The sequence below is a fragment of the Jaculus jaculus genome, chromosome 5, assembly GCF_020740685.1.
Source record: "Jaculus jaculus isolate mJacJac1 chromosome 5, mJacJac1.mat.Y.cur, whole genome shotgun sequence".
NCBI classification, from domain to species: Eukaryota; Metazoa; Chordata; class Mammalia; order Rodentia; family Dipodidae; genus Jaculus; species Jaculus jaculus.
This window is the reverse complement of record NC_059106.1, coordinates 80,257,318-80,274,309: the sequence shown is the minus strand read 5'-3', so window position 1 is coordinate 80,274,309 and position 16,992 is coordinate 80,257,318. Positions and strand designations below refer to the sequence as shown.

The 16,992-nt window shown below is 41.6% G+C and overlaps 1 protein-coding gene and 1 pseudogene across 1 annotated transcript in view; one reads left to right on the top strand and one right to left on the bottom strand.

Moving 5' to 3' along the window:
* The window catches only part of Zswim5 (zinc finger SWIM-type containing 5), a 188,695-nt gene that overhangs the window by 90,138 nt on the left and 81,565 nt on the right, over positions 1-16,992 (bottom strand). The window lies entirely within an intron of this gene.
* Positions 8,180-8,273, top strand: LOC123461238 (annotated as a pseudogene).

Genomic DNA, 16,992 nt, shown 5'->3' with positions numbered 1-16,992 from the left:
AGTGAAGGAGTCGCCTGCTTAGAGTTCTAAAGGAAAGCACTTCTCAGGATAGCCCTCTGACACCATTCAAAGTCTTTTGTGTTTCTGAGTGTAAGAAAAGCTCTAGCAAAGCCTGGGCAATTAAAACCACTTTGCTCACTGCTCTTTTGATTCACCAGGCCTCCAGGCAGGTGCTAATGCATGAAAATGAGTGTTGTTTCAGCCAGGCAGGAAAAAGGAAAGCTGTGGCTTACCAGAAAGAAGAGTTTTCCTTATAGTCAGTTGAAATATAACATGGATATGTAGACACATGATCTGTACACATGCGTGTGTGAGACTATGTAAAATCTTACCTGACACCTAACAAAAGAATAACCATGAGAAGTCTTAAAACCAGAAGTTACATTTATAATTTTTTGTTTATTTTTACTTATTTATTTGAGAGCAACAGAGAGGGGGGGGAGGGAGGGAAGGAGGCCTCCAGCCACTGCAAACAAACTCCAGATGCGTGCGCCTCCTTGTGCATCTGGCTAGCGTGGGTCCTGGGGAACTGAGCCTTGAACTGGGGTCCTTAGGCTTCATAGGCTCTTAACCACTAAGCCATCTCTCCAGCCCCTAGAAGTTACATTTATAAAATAATTAACTTCCTTTTTATTTTATTTTATTTTATTTTTTAATATTTTGTTCATTATTTATTTATTTATTTGAGAGCGACAGACACAGAGAGAAAGACAGATAGAGGGAGAGAGAGAGAATGGGTGCGCCAGGGCTTCCAGCCACTGCAAACAAACTCCAGACACGTGCGCCCCCTTGTGCATCTGGCTAATGTGGGACCTGGGGAACCGAGCCTCGAACCGGGGTCCATAGGCTTCACAGGCGAGTGCTTAACCGCTAAGCCATCTCTCCAGCCCTAACTTCCTTTTTAGAAAGCTTTACTCAAAAGCTTTTTGGCTAATGCCTAAACAAGAGCACTGGCATAGTTCTATAGCTTTAACATGAAAATATAAAGATTAGGAATGAGAATGCTTGAGTTGTATTCTAATGTCCTTCAATTTTTCTTTGCCTCAGTTTCTTAATTATACAAATTGGCACAATATTCATCTGCCTATCAGATTCATATGAAAGTAATTTGTAACAAACACATTTCCCAGAGATATCATTCAATAATCCCAACTAGCCAGGGTCAGGACCTACATAAACTGACAAGAAGCAGATGGCGCCCATAGACTGGGTGTGAAAGGTAAAGTGAGGAGCAGTATTGTTATTCGAGAATACAAATGATGCTGCCCCATTACTCTGAGAGCTACTAGATTTGTTTGTATTAGAGAGGTCACCCTAAACTCCTCAGAGCAGCTGAGTAAGCTGAAGGGCCCTTCTTGCTGCCATCTGCTCCCCTCCCAGACTCTTCTGGCAAATCAAGAGGTTTTCCTTGTATTAACACTGAAGAACAGTCATGGCCCTTCTCAACATCAGCTTCAGTAGTCTGCTCTCCATCTGTGTCAGCAACTAGAGTTAAAGAACAATGAGACCTCTCAAGTCCAGGCATTCACATATAGAGTTCACCAAAATATTCTTAGCTGGGTGTGGTGGTGCATGCCTTTAATCCCAGCACTTTGGAGACAGAGGTAGGAGGATCGCCATGAATTCAAGGCCAACCAGAGACTACACAGTGAATTCCAGGTCAGCCTAAGCTAGAGCGAGACCCTACCTCAGAAAACAAAACAAAACAAAACAAAAATAATAATAATAATAAAATAAAAAGTAAGACTTTTCTTTAATGTTTTAGTTTTTTTTGGCATGTGTATGCAAAGCCAAAGGACAAGCTTAGGTGTTAACTTCAGGAAAGCTGTCTACCTTTTTTAAAAATTAGTTTATTTATTTGAGAGCAAGAGAAAGGGGGGGGGTGATAGAGAGAATGGGTATGCCAGGATCTTCAACAGCTGTAAATGAACTCCAGATGCATGTGCCACCTTGCGCATCTGGCTTACATAGGTCCTGGGGAATTGAACCTGGGTCCTTTGATTTTGCAGGCAAATGCTTAACTGCTAAGCCACCCCTCTAACCCTGCCTTTTTTTTTTTTTTTTAAAATAATATTAATTAGTTTATTTGCAATCAGACAGACAGACAAAGAATGGGAGCGCCAGGGCCTCCAGCTGCTGCAAACAAACTCCAGACAATGTACCACCTTATGCTTCTGGCTTAATGTAGGTACTGGAGAATCAAACCTGGTTGGTTAGGCACTGCAGGCAAATGCCTTATCTACTGAGCCATCTCTTCAGCCCTTTTTAGTTTTTTTAAAATTATTTATTTATTTATTTATTTGAGAGCAACAGACACAGAGAGAAAGACAGATAGAGGGAGAGAGAATGGGCGCGCCAGGGCTTCCAGCCTCTGCAAATGAACTCCAGACGCGTGTGCCCCCTTGTGCATCTGGCTAACGTGGGACCTGGGGAACCGAGCCTCAAACCAGGGTCCTTAGGCTTCACAGGCAAGCACTTAGCCGCTAAGCCATCTCTCCAGCCTACTTTTTAGTTTTTTTAAGCTTTCCCCCCATCAGTTGCTTAACTTTTTTATTTTTTTTTGAGAGAAACAGAAAGAGGCAGATAGAGAGAAAGAATAGGCACATCAGAGCTGTTAGCCGCTTTAAACAAACTCTAGATGCATGCACCATCTTGTTCATCTGGCTTACATGGATCCTTGGGAATTTAACTTGGGTCCTTTGGCTTTGCAGGCATCTTAACCACTAAGCCATCTCTCCAGCCCCCCTTTATAAATTTTCAAAAAATATATTATTTATTTACTTATTTGAGAGAAAGATAAGCAGATAGAGAATGGGCACACCAGGACCTTCAGGTACTGCAAATGAACTCCAGATGCATGAACCATCTTGTGCATCTGGCTTATGAGGGTACTGGGGAACTGAACCTGGGTCCTTAGGCTTTCAGGCAAGCACCATAACCACTAAGCTGTATCTCCAGCCCCCCTCCTTAACTTTTTTTTTTTTAAGAAATGTTTTATTTATTTGCGAGGGGGAGAGAGAATGGATGCACCAGCATCTCTAGCCATTGTAAACAATGGCCAGATATATGTACCACTTTGTACATCTGGCTTTATGGGGGTACTGGGGAATCAAATCTGGGTCATAAGGCATTGAAGGCAAGTACCTTAACCACTAAGCAATCTCTCCAGCCTTTCATTTCTTTTTTCTTCTTGTTTATTTTTATTTATTTATTTGAGAGCAACAGACAGACAGAGAGGGGATGGGTATGCCATAACCTCCAGCCACTGCAAACGAACTCCAGATGCATGTGCCCCTTGTGCATCTGGCTTACGTGGGTTCTGGGAATTGAGTCTCAAACTGGGGTCCTTAGGCTTCACAGGCAAGCACTTAACCACTAAGCCATCTCTCCAGCCCTCATCTCTTTTTTTAATTTAAATTTTATTTATTTGATAGAGAAAGTATGGGTGTGCCAGGGCGCCTTGCCACTGAGAACAAATTCCAGATGCATGAGCCACTTTGCATATGTGGCTTTACATGGGCTCAAGTTCTAAAGACACAGGCAAAATGCAGCTAGGTTCTTTGCCAGAATGACATATGACTAGCTCCTCACCCAGTTCCTGACAGAATCCTTGTCCTTTCTGAAATCTTTTGAGTCAGGCGTCCACTGTCCACCTTTCTCTCAGCATTCTTATCTCAGTTCCCACCAGAATGGTCCATTAAGCTGCTTACAAGATCCAAGGGCTTTTCTACATTCCTCCTACAATCCAGTTTCAAAGGTATAAGCACCACATAGGTATATCACAGTAATGGCTCCACATGATACCAATTTTCCATACTAGTTACTTATTGCTGCAACAAATACCTCTCAAATGCAGCCTATGTACAGAAGGGTTTATTCTAGCTTATAGACTGAGGTTATACTGTTCATTATGGTGAAGGCATGGTGGCAGTTGCATGGAACAGCTGGTCATTTTCAATCCACACTGAGGAAGTAGAGAGATATGATCCAGATTTTCAAGCATTAAAAATTCAAGCAAAAGCTAAATATTATGGTCTACACCTTCACTCCCAGAACTCAGAAAACAGATGTAGGAGGTCAGTCTGTACTACATAGTGAGACCCTGTCTAAAACAAAACAAAACTTATAGGCACCATTTTCCTGGAGGGAAAAGATTTCCTGCCTATTTTTTCTAATACTTTGTATACTGAATTAAGTCACAGGATGTTCTGGAATTGTAATTAAATGAGTTTATAGATTTCATATATGTACATGTAATGTACTTAGAATACTGTCTGCCATATGAGTGTACTAAAAATGCTAATTAAGTGTTTGACTATATCTCTCGCTGGCTTCCTTATTCCTATATTTAAAGAATTTCTCATGTCAGACAGATCCTAACCTTAACTGGTCTAAAGAAAAATGCCTATTCATTAAGCATCACATGAATTATAATCAAATTCTTTATGGTCATCAAAAGAAAATTTCAGATGATCTTAAACCTCATCTTTTCTAAACTCTATGACATTTATTTCCAAAATGGCCTCTTTAAAATGGAGATAAATGCAAATCCCACATAACATTCTGTATCTAAAGGTTTCATATATGGGTAAGAATGACATTCCTAACATTTATAGCATTTTGGTAGAGGCCTCATATTACCCCCTGGCTCCATTCTTTTGTTCCATCTTGCAACTTGACCCTGACCTGTGTGGAGTAGCAAGAATGACAAAACTAATCCAATTAGGACAATCCTTTTCACTCAGTTTCGAAACTGAAGCAAAACCATTTTTTTTTTTCTTTTCTGGTTTTCCAAGGTAGGGTCTCATTCTAGCTCAGGCTGACCTGGATTTCACTATGCAGTCTCAGGATGGCCTCGAACTCATGATGATCCTCCTACTTCTGCCTCCCAAGTGCTGGGATTAAAGGTATGCGCCAGCACGTCCAGCAACAAAACCATTTTTTGTACATTATACAAAACCCGATTCCATACAAAAACCGATCAGATAGAAGGTAGGTGTTCTCATTAAGCTGTCACTCAGGGTTCTAAATGCATCTGCAGCATCATTTGAGGAGTTGAGGTGGAGTTCTTCCTAGGAAAAATCTCTAGTGTCAGTAATTCTTTTGAATCAAGATTGTATTACTCTACAATCCTATCAACTGCACCATCTAGCCCAAAAACTTGATTTTTAAACCTTAGGATGAATATGATATTCCAATAGCAACTTTAAGATGTTCCGTTATTCACCAAACATTATATAAGGCCTTAATATGTGCTACATACTAGATTGAAGTCTGGGGATATGAAGATGAGAAAGAACAGTGTCTAGTGGGAGAAACAAACAAGTAAATATAATTGAAGGAATAAATCTCAATGGTAACAATCAGCAAGCAATACATGGTGCATGACCACAGAATAGGGATAGGTAGTAAAGGCGGGGGATTAGGGTTTAGGAGACTTCCAAACAGATGTGATATTTAAGTTGTTATGTATGTGTAGGTAAGTGTTCATGTGCACGTGTGTGTGTGTGTGTGTGTGTGTGTGTGTGTGTGTGTGTAAGCAAAATTTCTTCCTCAATTGCTCTCCACCTTTTCTTGTTGTTTTCTGAGGGAGGGTCTCATGCTAGCTCAGGCTGACCTGGAATTCACTATGTAGTCTCAGGGTAGTCTCGAACACTTGGCAACCCTCCTACCTCTGCCTCCCAAGTGCTGGGATTAAAGGCATGCACCACCACACCTGGATTTTTTTTAAATTTAATCTTTTGAGAGAGAAAAAGAGGGAGAAAGAAATAGGCAAATAGGGAGAAAGAATGGGTGCACCATGGCCTCCATCCACTGCAGATGAACTCCAGATGCATGTGCCCCCTTGTGCATCTGGCTTATGTGGGTCCTGGGGAGTTGAACCTGGGTCCTTTGGCTCTGCAGGCAAGTGCCTTAACTGCTAAGCCATCTCTCCAGCCCCTGGCTTGTTTTATAAAGTAGGGTCTCATTCTGTAGCTCAGGCTGACCTGTAATTCAAGATGGCCTCAAACAGTGATCCAGATCCATCTACCTCTGCCTCCCGAGCACTGGGATTAGAGGCATGCACCACCAGGCCCAGCTCTCCACCTTATTTAAAATATTTTAATTTAATTTATTTATTTGACAGAGAGAGAATATCCGTGTGCCAGGGCCTCTAACCACTGCAATTGAACTTCAGATGCATGCTCTGCCTTGTGCATCTGGTTTCCACCTTACTTAAAAAAATGTTTTATTTATTTGCATAAAAAAAGAGAGAAAATAGGGAAGGGAAAGAGTATGGGTACAACAGGGCTTCATGCTGTTACAAACTCTAGATGCATGAGCCACATTGTCCATCTGGCTTTACATGGGTAGTGGGGAATCACACCTGGGCTAGCAGTCTTTGCAAGTAAGTACCTTTACCTGTTGAGCCCTCTCTCCAGCCTGTTTTTTGTTTTTTGAGCAGGGTCTTACTCTAGCCCAAGCTAACCTACAACTCATTTTGTATCCAGGTTGGCCTTAAACTAATGGCAATCCTCCTACCTCAGATTCTTGAGTGCTGGGATTAAAAGTATGTGCCACCAGGCTACTCTGAGATTACATAGTGAATTCCAGATCAGCCTGGGCTAGAGCAAAACCCTACGTCTAACCCCTCCTCCCGCCAAAAAAAAGTCAAAATCTGGGCTGGAGAAATGGCTTAGCAGTAAAGGAACTTGCCTGCAAAACCAAAGGATCCAGGTTCAATTCCCCAGTACCCATGTAAGCCAGAAGCACAAGGTGGCACATACATCTGGAGTTCATTTGCAGTGGCTTGAAGGCCCTGGTATGCCCATTCTCACTCTATGTCTGTATCTCAAATAAATAAGTTTATTTTTTTTAAAGTCAAAATCTGCCAGATATAATGGCCCCAATACTCAGGAGGCTGAGGTAGGAGAATCACCGTTGAGTTCAAGGCCAGCTTGGGACTACAGAATGAGGTCCAGGTAATCCTGGGCTAAAGTGAGACCCTGCCTCAAAAAGAAAAAAAAAAAAAGAAAAAGAAAAAACCCCACTCAAAACCTCATTAAGAAGGGTCTCCCTGTACTTATGCACACATTAAATCATTTATTCCTCACCACAGCAAAGTTATGTAATTACTTCTGTTATCCTATATAACAGATAACAACATACTGAGGTACAGAGAAGTTCTGTAACTTGCCAAAGATCATAAAATTTTAAAGGAGATAGAACATATGAATACAAACAATGTGATTCTAGTATGTGCACTCTTAATCATTACGTTAGAATAATAGCTATTCAAAGACATCTTAGTAGTAAGAATGTGATTATGTCTATGTTATGTTACATGGCACGGGAGGAGTTACTAATCAACTGACCTTGAGATGGGGAGATGTTTGTGAGTTATTTGGATAGGCCCAGTGCAACTGTATGGGCTCTTTAAGTGAAAGAGGAAAGTAGGAGATCCACTGTCAGGTTGATACAGTCTGAGATTTGGCCATTGCTGACATGGAAGTTGGCGGAAGAGGCCGTAAGCCAAGGAAATAGATTTTCCCCTAGAGCCTTCAGAAGGAATATGACTCTGATTGAGCCCAGTGAGACCCAGTATGGACTTCTAGCTTCCAGAATTTTAACACAATATTGTGTTGTTTTTAGCCATCACATTTTTAGTAACTTATAGAAGTAAAAGAAAACTAATATAACTACCCCTCAGTCTACTGTGTTTATAGCATTCTGTAATATTTCTCAGGCTGACTGTGAAGTAGTGATGCCTTAGCTACCTATCTCCTTTCCTACTCACCTTTCAAGAGTTAACTCTTGCTGAGGATGCAGCTCTGTGGCAGAGCACTTACCTATCATACACAAGGCCCTGGGTATAATCCCTAGCACCACAAATAACTAAGTGAAGATTTTAGCCAGGTGTGGTGGTGCATACCTTTAATTCCAGCACTTGGGAGGCAGAGGTAGGAGGATCGCCATGGGTACAAGGCCCCCTGAGACTATATAGTAAATTCCAGGTCAGCCTGTGCCAGAATGAGACCCTGCCTCAAAAAAAAAACAAAAAAAAAAAAAAACCAAAAAAAAAAATCAAAAAACATTTCACTGAGGGGTTCGGGGAGATGGCTCAGTTGGTAATATGATTGTTGTGTAAGTATGAAGAGCTGTGTTCAGATCCCCAGCGCCCATGTAAAAAGCCAAGTGTGTGGTCACTATAGCAGCACACATACTAAAATTGGAGTAATACAGAGACTGGCATGGCCCCTGTGCAAGGATGACATGAAAATTAATAGTTTTATAAGCTAGAGTGACTATAGAGGCCAAGAAGTTTGAAAGAGGCTACAGGGAGAGGTTTTATGGGGAAATAGAAAAATACATGGGACATACTACTTGAGGAGGGTAATTGTGGGAGAGGAAAGTTTAAGTAGGGGTGGGGCACAGAGATGAGAGACAGAAGGGGTGATGAATGGATGAATCCAAGTACATGTGAAAGACCCATATGGAACCTACTACTTGATAGGCCAATTAATACACACACATGGGTCCGGTGTGGTGGTGCACACTTTTAATCCCAGCACTTGGAAGGCTGGAGAATTGCTATGAGTTCAAGGCCAGCCTGAGACTACATAGTTAATTCCAGGTCAGTCTAGGCTAAAGCAAGACCCTATCTCATAAGAACAACAAAAAATTATATATACATTTTAAGTGTTTGAGCAAAGCTCCTCTACATGAGTAGATAAAGCTGCTCTCAGAAACTATAGATCATAAATGCCAGCGCCATGGATGAGATACCTCCCAATGAGTTGTTGATCAGGGAGGCCACAGAGGCCCCTCAAACAATATAGGCAATTGCTATTGCTCTTGGTTGCCCACCAAAACTGGATGGTAAGTCCTCCACACATTTTAGTTAAAGGACATAGATAAACTAAACTGGAACTGAGCTGGAAGCTTCTTCCCTGCCAGCTAGCTTTCTTTTTACCAGAAGGTGTTATGTAAGCTACTTGGGGAGAAAAGTTATCAACAGTCCTACTCAGCTGTGGGCCCTGCATATTCCACAACCAACCTGCCAGGCAAGATATGCCTACTAGTGCTGTAGTGGCATAAATGTTATGGGATTAACCAACTGTTTTCTGATTGGCTTTGAGGCCTGTTCCACAGGATTGATTTCACGTCTGATAATGTAAACCTAGTCAGAAACCTCTGGCTAAGGACATAGGCCTTAGTGGGGAACTACCACTGTGGTTATGCTAAGTACACGTCAAACTGCGTGTCAAACTTCCTTCTAAATATCTGCATTTGTTCCCATAGATTTGTATTACTTGAAGCTTCCATCATAGAAATTTCTTACTATACTTGGTAGTGGTTAGTGCAACAATGCATAGTTGGTAAAATTGCCAAAAAAGGTGAGTTCTGTGTGCTCAGCCTCAAACAGAACTTCTAAACTATATCTTCAGAATTTCAAGGAACCTTGCTGAAGAGGGAATAGAAAGAATGAAAGGTCAGGAAATGGGGAGGGGGCCTGCAAAATACTGTCTTCTGGATACAACATGGCCGTTACACTCATGAACTCGTAGCAGCTGTGGTTTTCTGCAGAAGAGTGAGCCTGTCAATACCTCAAAGACAATGGGGGAAGCATACTTGAGATCCCCAGATCTCCCAGAGGAGCTAATGACAGCTAATGGTTGCTGGAGGAGGGCGAGTCAGGTTCATCAGAGGTGTAGCCACTGGTAAGTTGCGCATTCCATAGTAAATAATCTTCCACCCATGGTCATGCAAGCAAACCTAATTTAACTCAGTGGATTTAAAAATTAAAAGTAACCCAGGTGTGGTGGAGCACACCTTTAATCCCAGCACTAGGGAGGCCAAGGTAGGAAGCTTGCTATGAATTTGAGGCCACCCTGAAACTATATAGTGAATTTCAGGTCAGCCTGGGCTAGAGTGAGACCTTACCTCAAAAACAAACAACAGCAACAGCAGCAGCAGCAGCAGCAACAACAACAACAAAAAGGCAAGGGCTGGAGGGATTGCTTAGTGGTTAAGGCACTTACTTGCCTGCAAAGCCAAAGGACCCAGGTTCGATTCCCCAGGACCCACATTAGCCAGATGCACAAGGGAGCGCATGTGACTGGAGTTCATTTGCAGGGGCTGGAGGCCCTGGCACAACCATTCTCTCTCTTGCTCTCTTTCTCTCCCTCTTTCTCTGTTGAATAAATGAATAAATAAATAAATAATAAAATATTTCTTAAAAAAGATAAGATGGGGATTAATGGGGAAGAAAGGTATTAATGAGAAGGGGATAAGAGAGAATAATTGAAAGTAATAGGATCAAAACACATTATATATGTGTATGAAATGTTAAAGTGGAAAAAATTTAATGTTAGGTGCAGCAGCATGCACCTATAATGCTAATGCTCAGGAGATAAAACAGAAGGATCCCTGAGGCTTGCTGGCCAGCTAATATAGCTGAATTTTTGAGCTCCACATTCAGTGAGAAGCCTTGTTTGAAAAAATTAAGTGGGATGTGAGGGCGATCTGGCTGCAACATCTGTTACCTCATTGATTGCCAGGGTTGATTCGGCTGATATGGCTGGCTAGGCGGGTGTTCCCTTCCTCCCTTACCACTCCATGTGCATCCCTCCCAAAGCTGCTCAGTCAAATAGGACTAGGATGACCTTCCCTGAATAGAGGACTAGTCTTCAGTCAAGGGTACATGAGTAGCTGTGCTACCCTGCTAGAATGCCCAAAGCAAGCTCTCAAAAAATAAGGTGGCTCAGGATCCATTGTTCAAGAGGGGGCAGAAAGAATGTATGAGCCAAAGGAACGGCAGCACTGCTTACAATGCTATCTCCTAGACCTCCCAATGGCCTTGATTTTCATGACCTTCCAATGCCTGATACTACCTAAACAAGACCTTTATAATAGATGGGAAAAAATGATATCAGAATAGAAGAGAGGACAGGCTGGAGAGATGGCTTAGTGGTTAAGATGCTTGTCAGAAAAGCCAAAGGACCCAGTTTCAATTCCCCAGTACCCACGTAAAGCCAAATGCACCCAGATGCACAGGTGGTATATGTATATGGAGTTTGTCTGTAGTGGCAAAGAGGCCCTGGTATACCATTCATTCTCTCTATGTATCTATATTGTGTATGCTTCTCTCTCTCTCTCTTTCAAATATTTAAATAAATAAAATATTTTAAAAAATAGAAGAAAGGGCTGAAGATATGGCTCACTGGTTAAGGCACTGGCCTACAAAGCCTAACAACCAGGGTTTAATTTCCTAGTACGCATGTAAAGCCAGATGTACAAAGGAGCACATGCATCTGGAAATTATTTACAGTGGCTAGAGGCTCTGACGAGCCCATTCTATCTGTCTGTCTTTTATCTACCTTTCTGTACTTGCAAATAAATAATATTTTTAAAATAGAAGAGAGACTAATTGAAAGGGAGAAGTGATTCAATGAAAGGTGGATTTGAGAGGATTGAATGGGGGTGGAAGTTATAAAAGTTTATTGTCTCTACTTATGGAAGCTATCAATAAAAAGTTTTTTTTTTTTTTTTTTCAAAAATAAGGTGGGCCATGCATGGTGGCACACACTTTTTTCCCCAAGATTTTGAGTTGTTTGTTTTGTTTGTTTGTTTTTCAAGGTAGGGTCTCACTCTAGCCCAGGCTGACCTGGAATTCACGATGAATTCTCAGGGTGGCCTTGAACTCATGGCGATCCTCCTACCTCTGCCTCCCAAGTGCTGGGATTAAAGGTGTGCACCACCACACCCAGTTGATTTTAACTTTTTGATAAAAGATTTAGCTATATTCTCCTGAAAATCTGGTAAAGGTAAGTTGTCAATTATGTTCCTAAGCTAAAAATGATTTCTAACTTGTAAGAACTTGGAGAACCATAAATACCTCATTAGAATCTAAATCTCAGAGTAACATTTTTCTTATCATGACCCATGCAGGGACTCTGGCCACTATGCCTATAAGAGACATTGGCTCCTGTGATTCAGCAGGCTTTTAAACCAGAGTAATTCCTATTCCCACCCAATAGAGACCTTATTCTTTGTACCCAAGTGCCACCTGAGGAAATGGAGGGAGAGAAGCACCTGGATTCTCGCTCTCTCTTTCTCTCTCCTTCTTTTCTTCCTTTCCTCCTCCCCTTCACTCACACTGGATAGAACATCCATATACTATTAGATAGATAAAAGCTGAAGGTAGAAATCATTGTCTTGATTTTGAGGAGAAAAGATTCAGGTTTCATCACTGGGGTTTTTTTTTTTTTTTTTTTTTTTGGGTAGGGGCTCTTTAATAGGTAGAGGAAGTTCTATTCCTAGAGAGTTGGTGAGTTTTGGCCCTTTTTTGAGATTGAAATCTAAATAAAGAATAGATGTTAGATTTTCTCAAATGTCTTTTCTGAATCTACTAAGTTTTCACATGGCTTTTGCTTTTGTAGTTGTTAATATAGTGAGTTTCTGGGTCCTTAGGCTTTACAAAAGCAAGCACCTTAACTGCTGAACCATCTCCAGCTCCCATTTAATAATATTTTAAAATTTTTATTTATTTGTTTGTTTATGAGAGAGAGAGAGGCAGATAAAGAGAATGGGCATGCCAGAACCTCCAGCCACTGCAAACAAAATCCAGACACATGCACCACTTTGTGCATCTGTCTTATGTATGTTCTGGGTAATCGAACCTGGGTCCTTTATTGAGATAAAAAGTTCATATCATATAAACTTCATTATTTAGTAGTAGTCATTTCTGATTCTACGGATTTGTCTGTTCTTAACATTTTAAAAATTTTTATTTATTTATTTATTTGAAAGCGACGGACATAGAGAGAGAAAGAGGCAGACAGGGAGAGAAAGAATGGGTGCGCCAGGGCCTCCAGCCACGGCAAATGAACTCCAGACGCATGCGCCTCCTTGTGCAGCTGGCTAACATGGGTCCTGGAGAATCGAGCCTCGAAGCAGGGTCCTTAGGCTTCACAGGCAAGCGCTTAACCTCTAAGCCATCTCTCCAGCCCTCTTCTTAACATTTTATATAAACAGAATTATATATGTGGCCTTTGTGTATTTCACTTAATAACATTTTCAAGGTCCATCTTTTTTGTAGCATGTAACAATATTTCATTTCTCTTTTAAACTAATGTGTGCATGTATGTGTGGTATGAATGAATACATGCCTGTATGTGTGTGGGTACATGTGCACATGTGTCCGTGTAGAGGCCACAGGGTAACCTTGGATATTGCTTTCTCTTTCCTTTCTCACTTTCCTTCCCTCTCTCCCTTTTTTCCTTCCTTCCTATATTTTGGTGCTCAGATAAACAGTGTTATGCTTTGAATTTTAAATTTCATAGTTTTGTTTCAGGCATATAAAAAAAACAAGTAACTTTTGTGTGTTAACAAAACATTTAGGGGCTGGCGAGATAGGTCAGCACTTAAGGCACTGGCTTGGAGAGACTTATGATCAGAGTTTGATTCCCCAGTACCCACATAAAGTCAGAAGCACAAAGTGTACAGTGGCACATGCATCTGGAGTCCATTTGCAATGGCTGGAGGCTCTGGTGTACCCATTTTCTCTGTCTCATTTCTATCTCTCTCTGCTTCCAAATAAATAAATAAAAATATTTTTAAAAAATTAGCTGGGCATGGTGGCAAACACCTTTAATCCAAGCACTCAGGAAGCTGAGGTAGGACCAATGTAAGTTTGAGGCCAACCTGAGACTAACTCCAGGTCAGCCTGGGCTAGAGCAAGACCCTACCTCCACAAACCAAGAAAAAAAAATTCAGATACCCTTCAATAGATGAACAATTAAGTTGTAGTGTACATCCATACCGTAGGATACTATTAAGCAATTTTTTTTTTTTTTTGAGACAGGATCTCACTATGTAACAGGCCTTAAACTCATGATTACCCAGCACTAAGGTTATAGATGTATCTGACTCTTGGCATCTCCACAGAATTACACTGTGGTAGAGTTTGTGTGTTAGTCAGCTTTTCATTACTGTGATGAAATACTAGAGAAAATAATTTCATGGAGGGAGGATTATTTTGGTTCACAGTTTCAGAAGTTCCAGTCAGTGGTCAGTGGACTCCATGGCTTTTCAGCCCACGTGTGGTGGAGGAAAGTTGCTTAACTCATGGTAAAGAGAATAGAGGGCAAGAACAAAGTATACCCTTCCAAGGGATACCTCGGATCATCTGCTTTTTCCAACCAGCCCCTACCTCCTAATAGCCCACTGCCTGTTTGAATCACTGTGATAAAATACCAAAAATACATTACATAAACAACTCAAAGAGGCAAGGATTTATTTTGGCTGAGTTTTATAAATTTCCTTAGTCCCTGGTCCCACTAATTCTGGACTATGATAAGTTAGAACATAATGGCAACAGAAGCATGTGGAGGAGGAGACATGACAGAAAAAAAGAGAAGGCAAAAGGGGGCAAGGTATACTCTTAAAGGACACTGCCCCAGTACCCATTTCCTCTAGTTTAACCCAATTCCCTAAAGTTTCTGCAGCTTTCCAAAATAGTGTCACAAGCTGGGGGCCACATCTTTAACACATGAACCTTTTGGGGGAGTCATTTCATATTCAAAGTATAACATTATGCTTTTGGTCCCAAATGCTCACGGTCATCTCATAATACAAAATGCATTCAGTCCACTTTCAAGATTCCCAAAGTCTAAACAGTTTAAGTATTGCTAAAACTCCAAGCTCAATGAGACTTGTCAATGCAAATCTTATCTATGAGCTACTGTTACAAGTTAGTTACACATTTCCAAAACATAAACATTCTAATTCTTTTTTTTCTTTTTTTTTGTGGTTAACATTCTAATTCTAAATAGAAATAAATAGGAGCTGGTGGCACACACTTTTAATCCCAGCACTCAGGAGGCTGAGGTAGGAGGGTCACTGTGAGTTCAAGGCCAGCCTGAGGCTACATAGTGAATTCCAGGTCAGTCTGGCTAGAGTGAGACTCTACCTTGAAAAGCCAAATACATAAATAAATTTGAAAAAGGAGAATAGCAAGGAAGGATTAGACCAAAAAAAAGCCCAAAACTCATCAGGTAAACACTAAATCCTGTAGTACCATTCCATGTCTAGCATCTAGGGTATGTAGTGGTGGGCTGTGAGCTCCAAAGGGCTAGAATAAGCCTTGCCTTATGGCTTTTCGGTTTGTATTCCACATGGACTCTCTTCTGAGCTGGCTTTGTTTACTCCCTGTGGCTTTCCTCAGCAGCTGTCCCATATTCCCTTAAACTCCAACCTAATGTCTCCACAGCAGCTTAGACTTCAGTCTCACAGTTTCATGCATTGCCTCCTCAAGGGCTGCCTGCAAGGACTCCAACCCTATCACATATGGCCTCCAGGCCTTCTTTTGAAGTTTTTGTAAAAGTCTCTGTGACTCTATAACTCTTACATGCCCACATGCCAGCAGAACCACATCATGTGGATGATGGCAAGGTCTGTTGCCAAACTGAGTGTTCTGGATAACTTTGGACCACCACTGCTATAGCTTCTGAGTGCCTGGAGAGCCAAACCTGGGAAATCATTGTCCATAAGTCATCCTAGAGTTCTCAAAGTAATATCTTTCAAGTGAATTTGCATCTTCACATCCTTGATCTTGTGATGTGTGGTGTAGAATTAATTTCTGAGATGTTCTCAGGCATCTTTCCTATTATCTTGATGAGAAATTTGGCTTCTCTTTAAGGACAGTTAATCTCTTCAATAACTACTGCATCCTTGCTACCAAGTTCAAACATACTCCTTTCCTAACCAAACTGTAAAGCTTTTCCAATCCATCTTGTTGATATTCTTACTATAAATCTCACTAAAAGCAGCCAACAACAGCCAGGTCAGGCTGAATGATGTGGTGTCTTGGAATTTCTTCTACCAGATTAGTCTGTCACTTTTATTTTTTTTTAATATTTATGTATGTATTTATGTATTTGAGAGAGAGAGAGAGAGAGAGAGAGAGAGAGAGAGAGAGAGAGAGAGAGAAATAATATGGGCACACCACAGCCTCCTGGCACTGGAAAAACCCCAGGTGCATGTGCCACTTTGTACATCTGGCTTTATTTGTGTACTGGGGAATCAAACCCAGGCTGTCTGGCTTTGCAAGCAAGCACCCTTAACCACTGAGCCATCTCTCCAGCCCTAGTCTGTCACTTTCTTTTAAGTGTTTTCAAGATAGTCTCACTCTAGCTCATGCTAACCTGGAACTCACTCTGTAGTCCTACTTCTGCCTCCAAGTGCCGAGATTAAGGGGAGCACCACCACACTCAGCCTAGTCTGTCACTTTAAAAAATGTACTTATTTAAGAGAGAGAGGTGGGGGGTGGAGAGGGAGAAAGAATGTGCATGCCAGAGCCTATAGCCACTGTAAATGAACTCCGGACATATGCACCACCTTGAGCATCTGGCTTTATGTGGGTGGGTATTGGGGAATGGAACCTGGATCCCTAGGCTTCACAGGCAAAAGCCTTAACTGCTAAGATATCTTTCCAGCCCACTTTAAAAAATATTTTATTTAGAGCGGGGCAAGGTGGTACACACTTTCATCCCAGCACTTGAAGGCAGAGGTAAGAGGAACTCCGTGAGTTGGAGGCCAGCCTGAGACTGCATAGTAAATTACAGGTCTGCCTAGGTTACACCAAGATCCTACCTCAAAAAACAACAACAATTTTTTTTTTTTAATTTGAGAGAAAGAGGCACATAGAGACAATGGATGTGGGGCTGGAGAGATGGCTTAGCAGTGAAGCCTAAGGACCCTGGTTCGAGGCTTAGTTCCCCGGGACCCACGTTAGCCAGATACACAAGGGGGTGCATGTACCAGGAGTTTGTTCGTAGTGGCTGGAGACAATGGATGCACCAGGGGCTCTAACCCCTGCAAACAAACTCCAGACACATGCGCCACCTAGTGCATCTGGCTAACATGGGTACTGAGGAACCAAGCTTGGGCCCTTAGGCTTCCCAGGCAAGTGCTTTAACTGCTAAGCCATCTTTCTAGCCCTAGTCTATC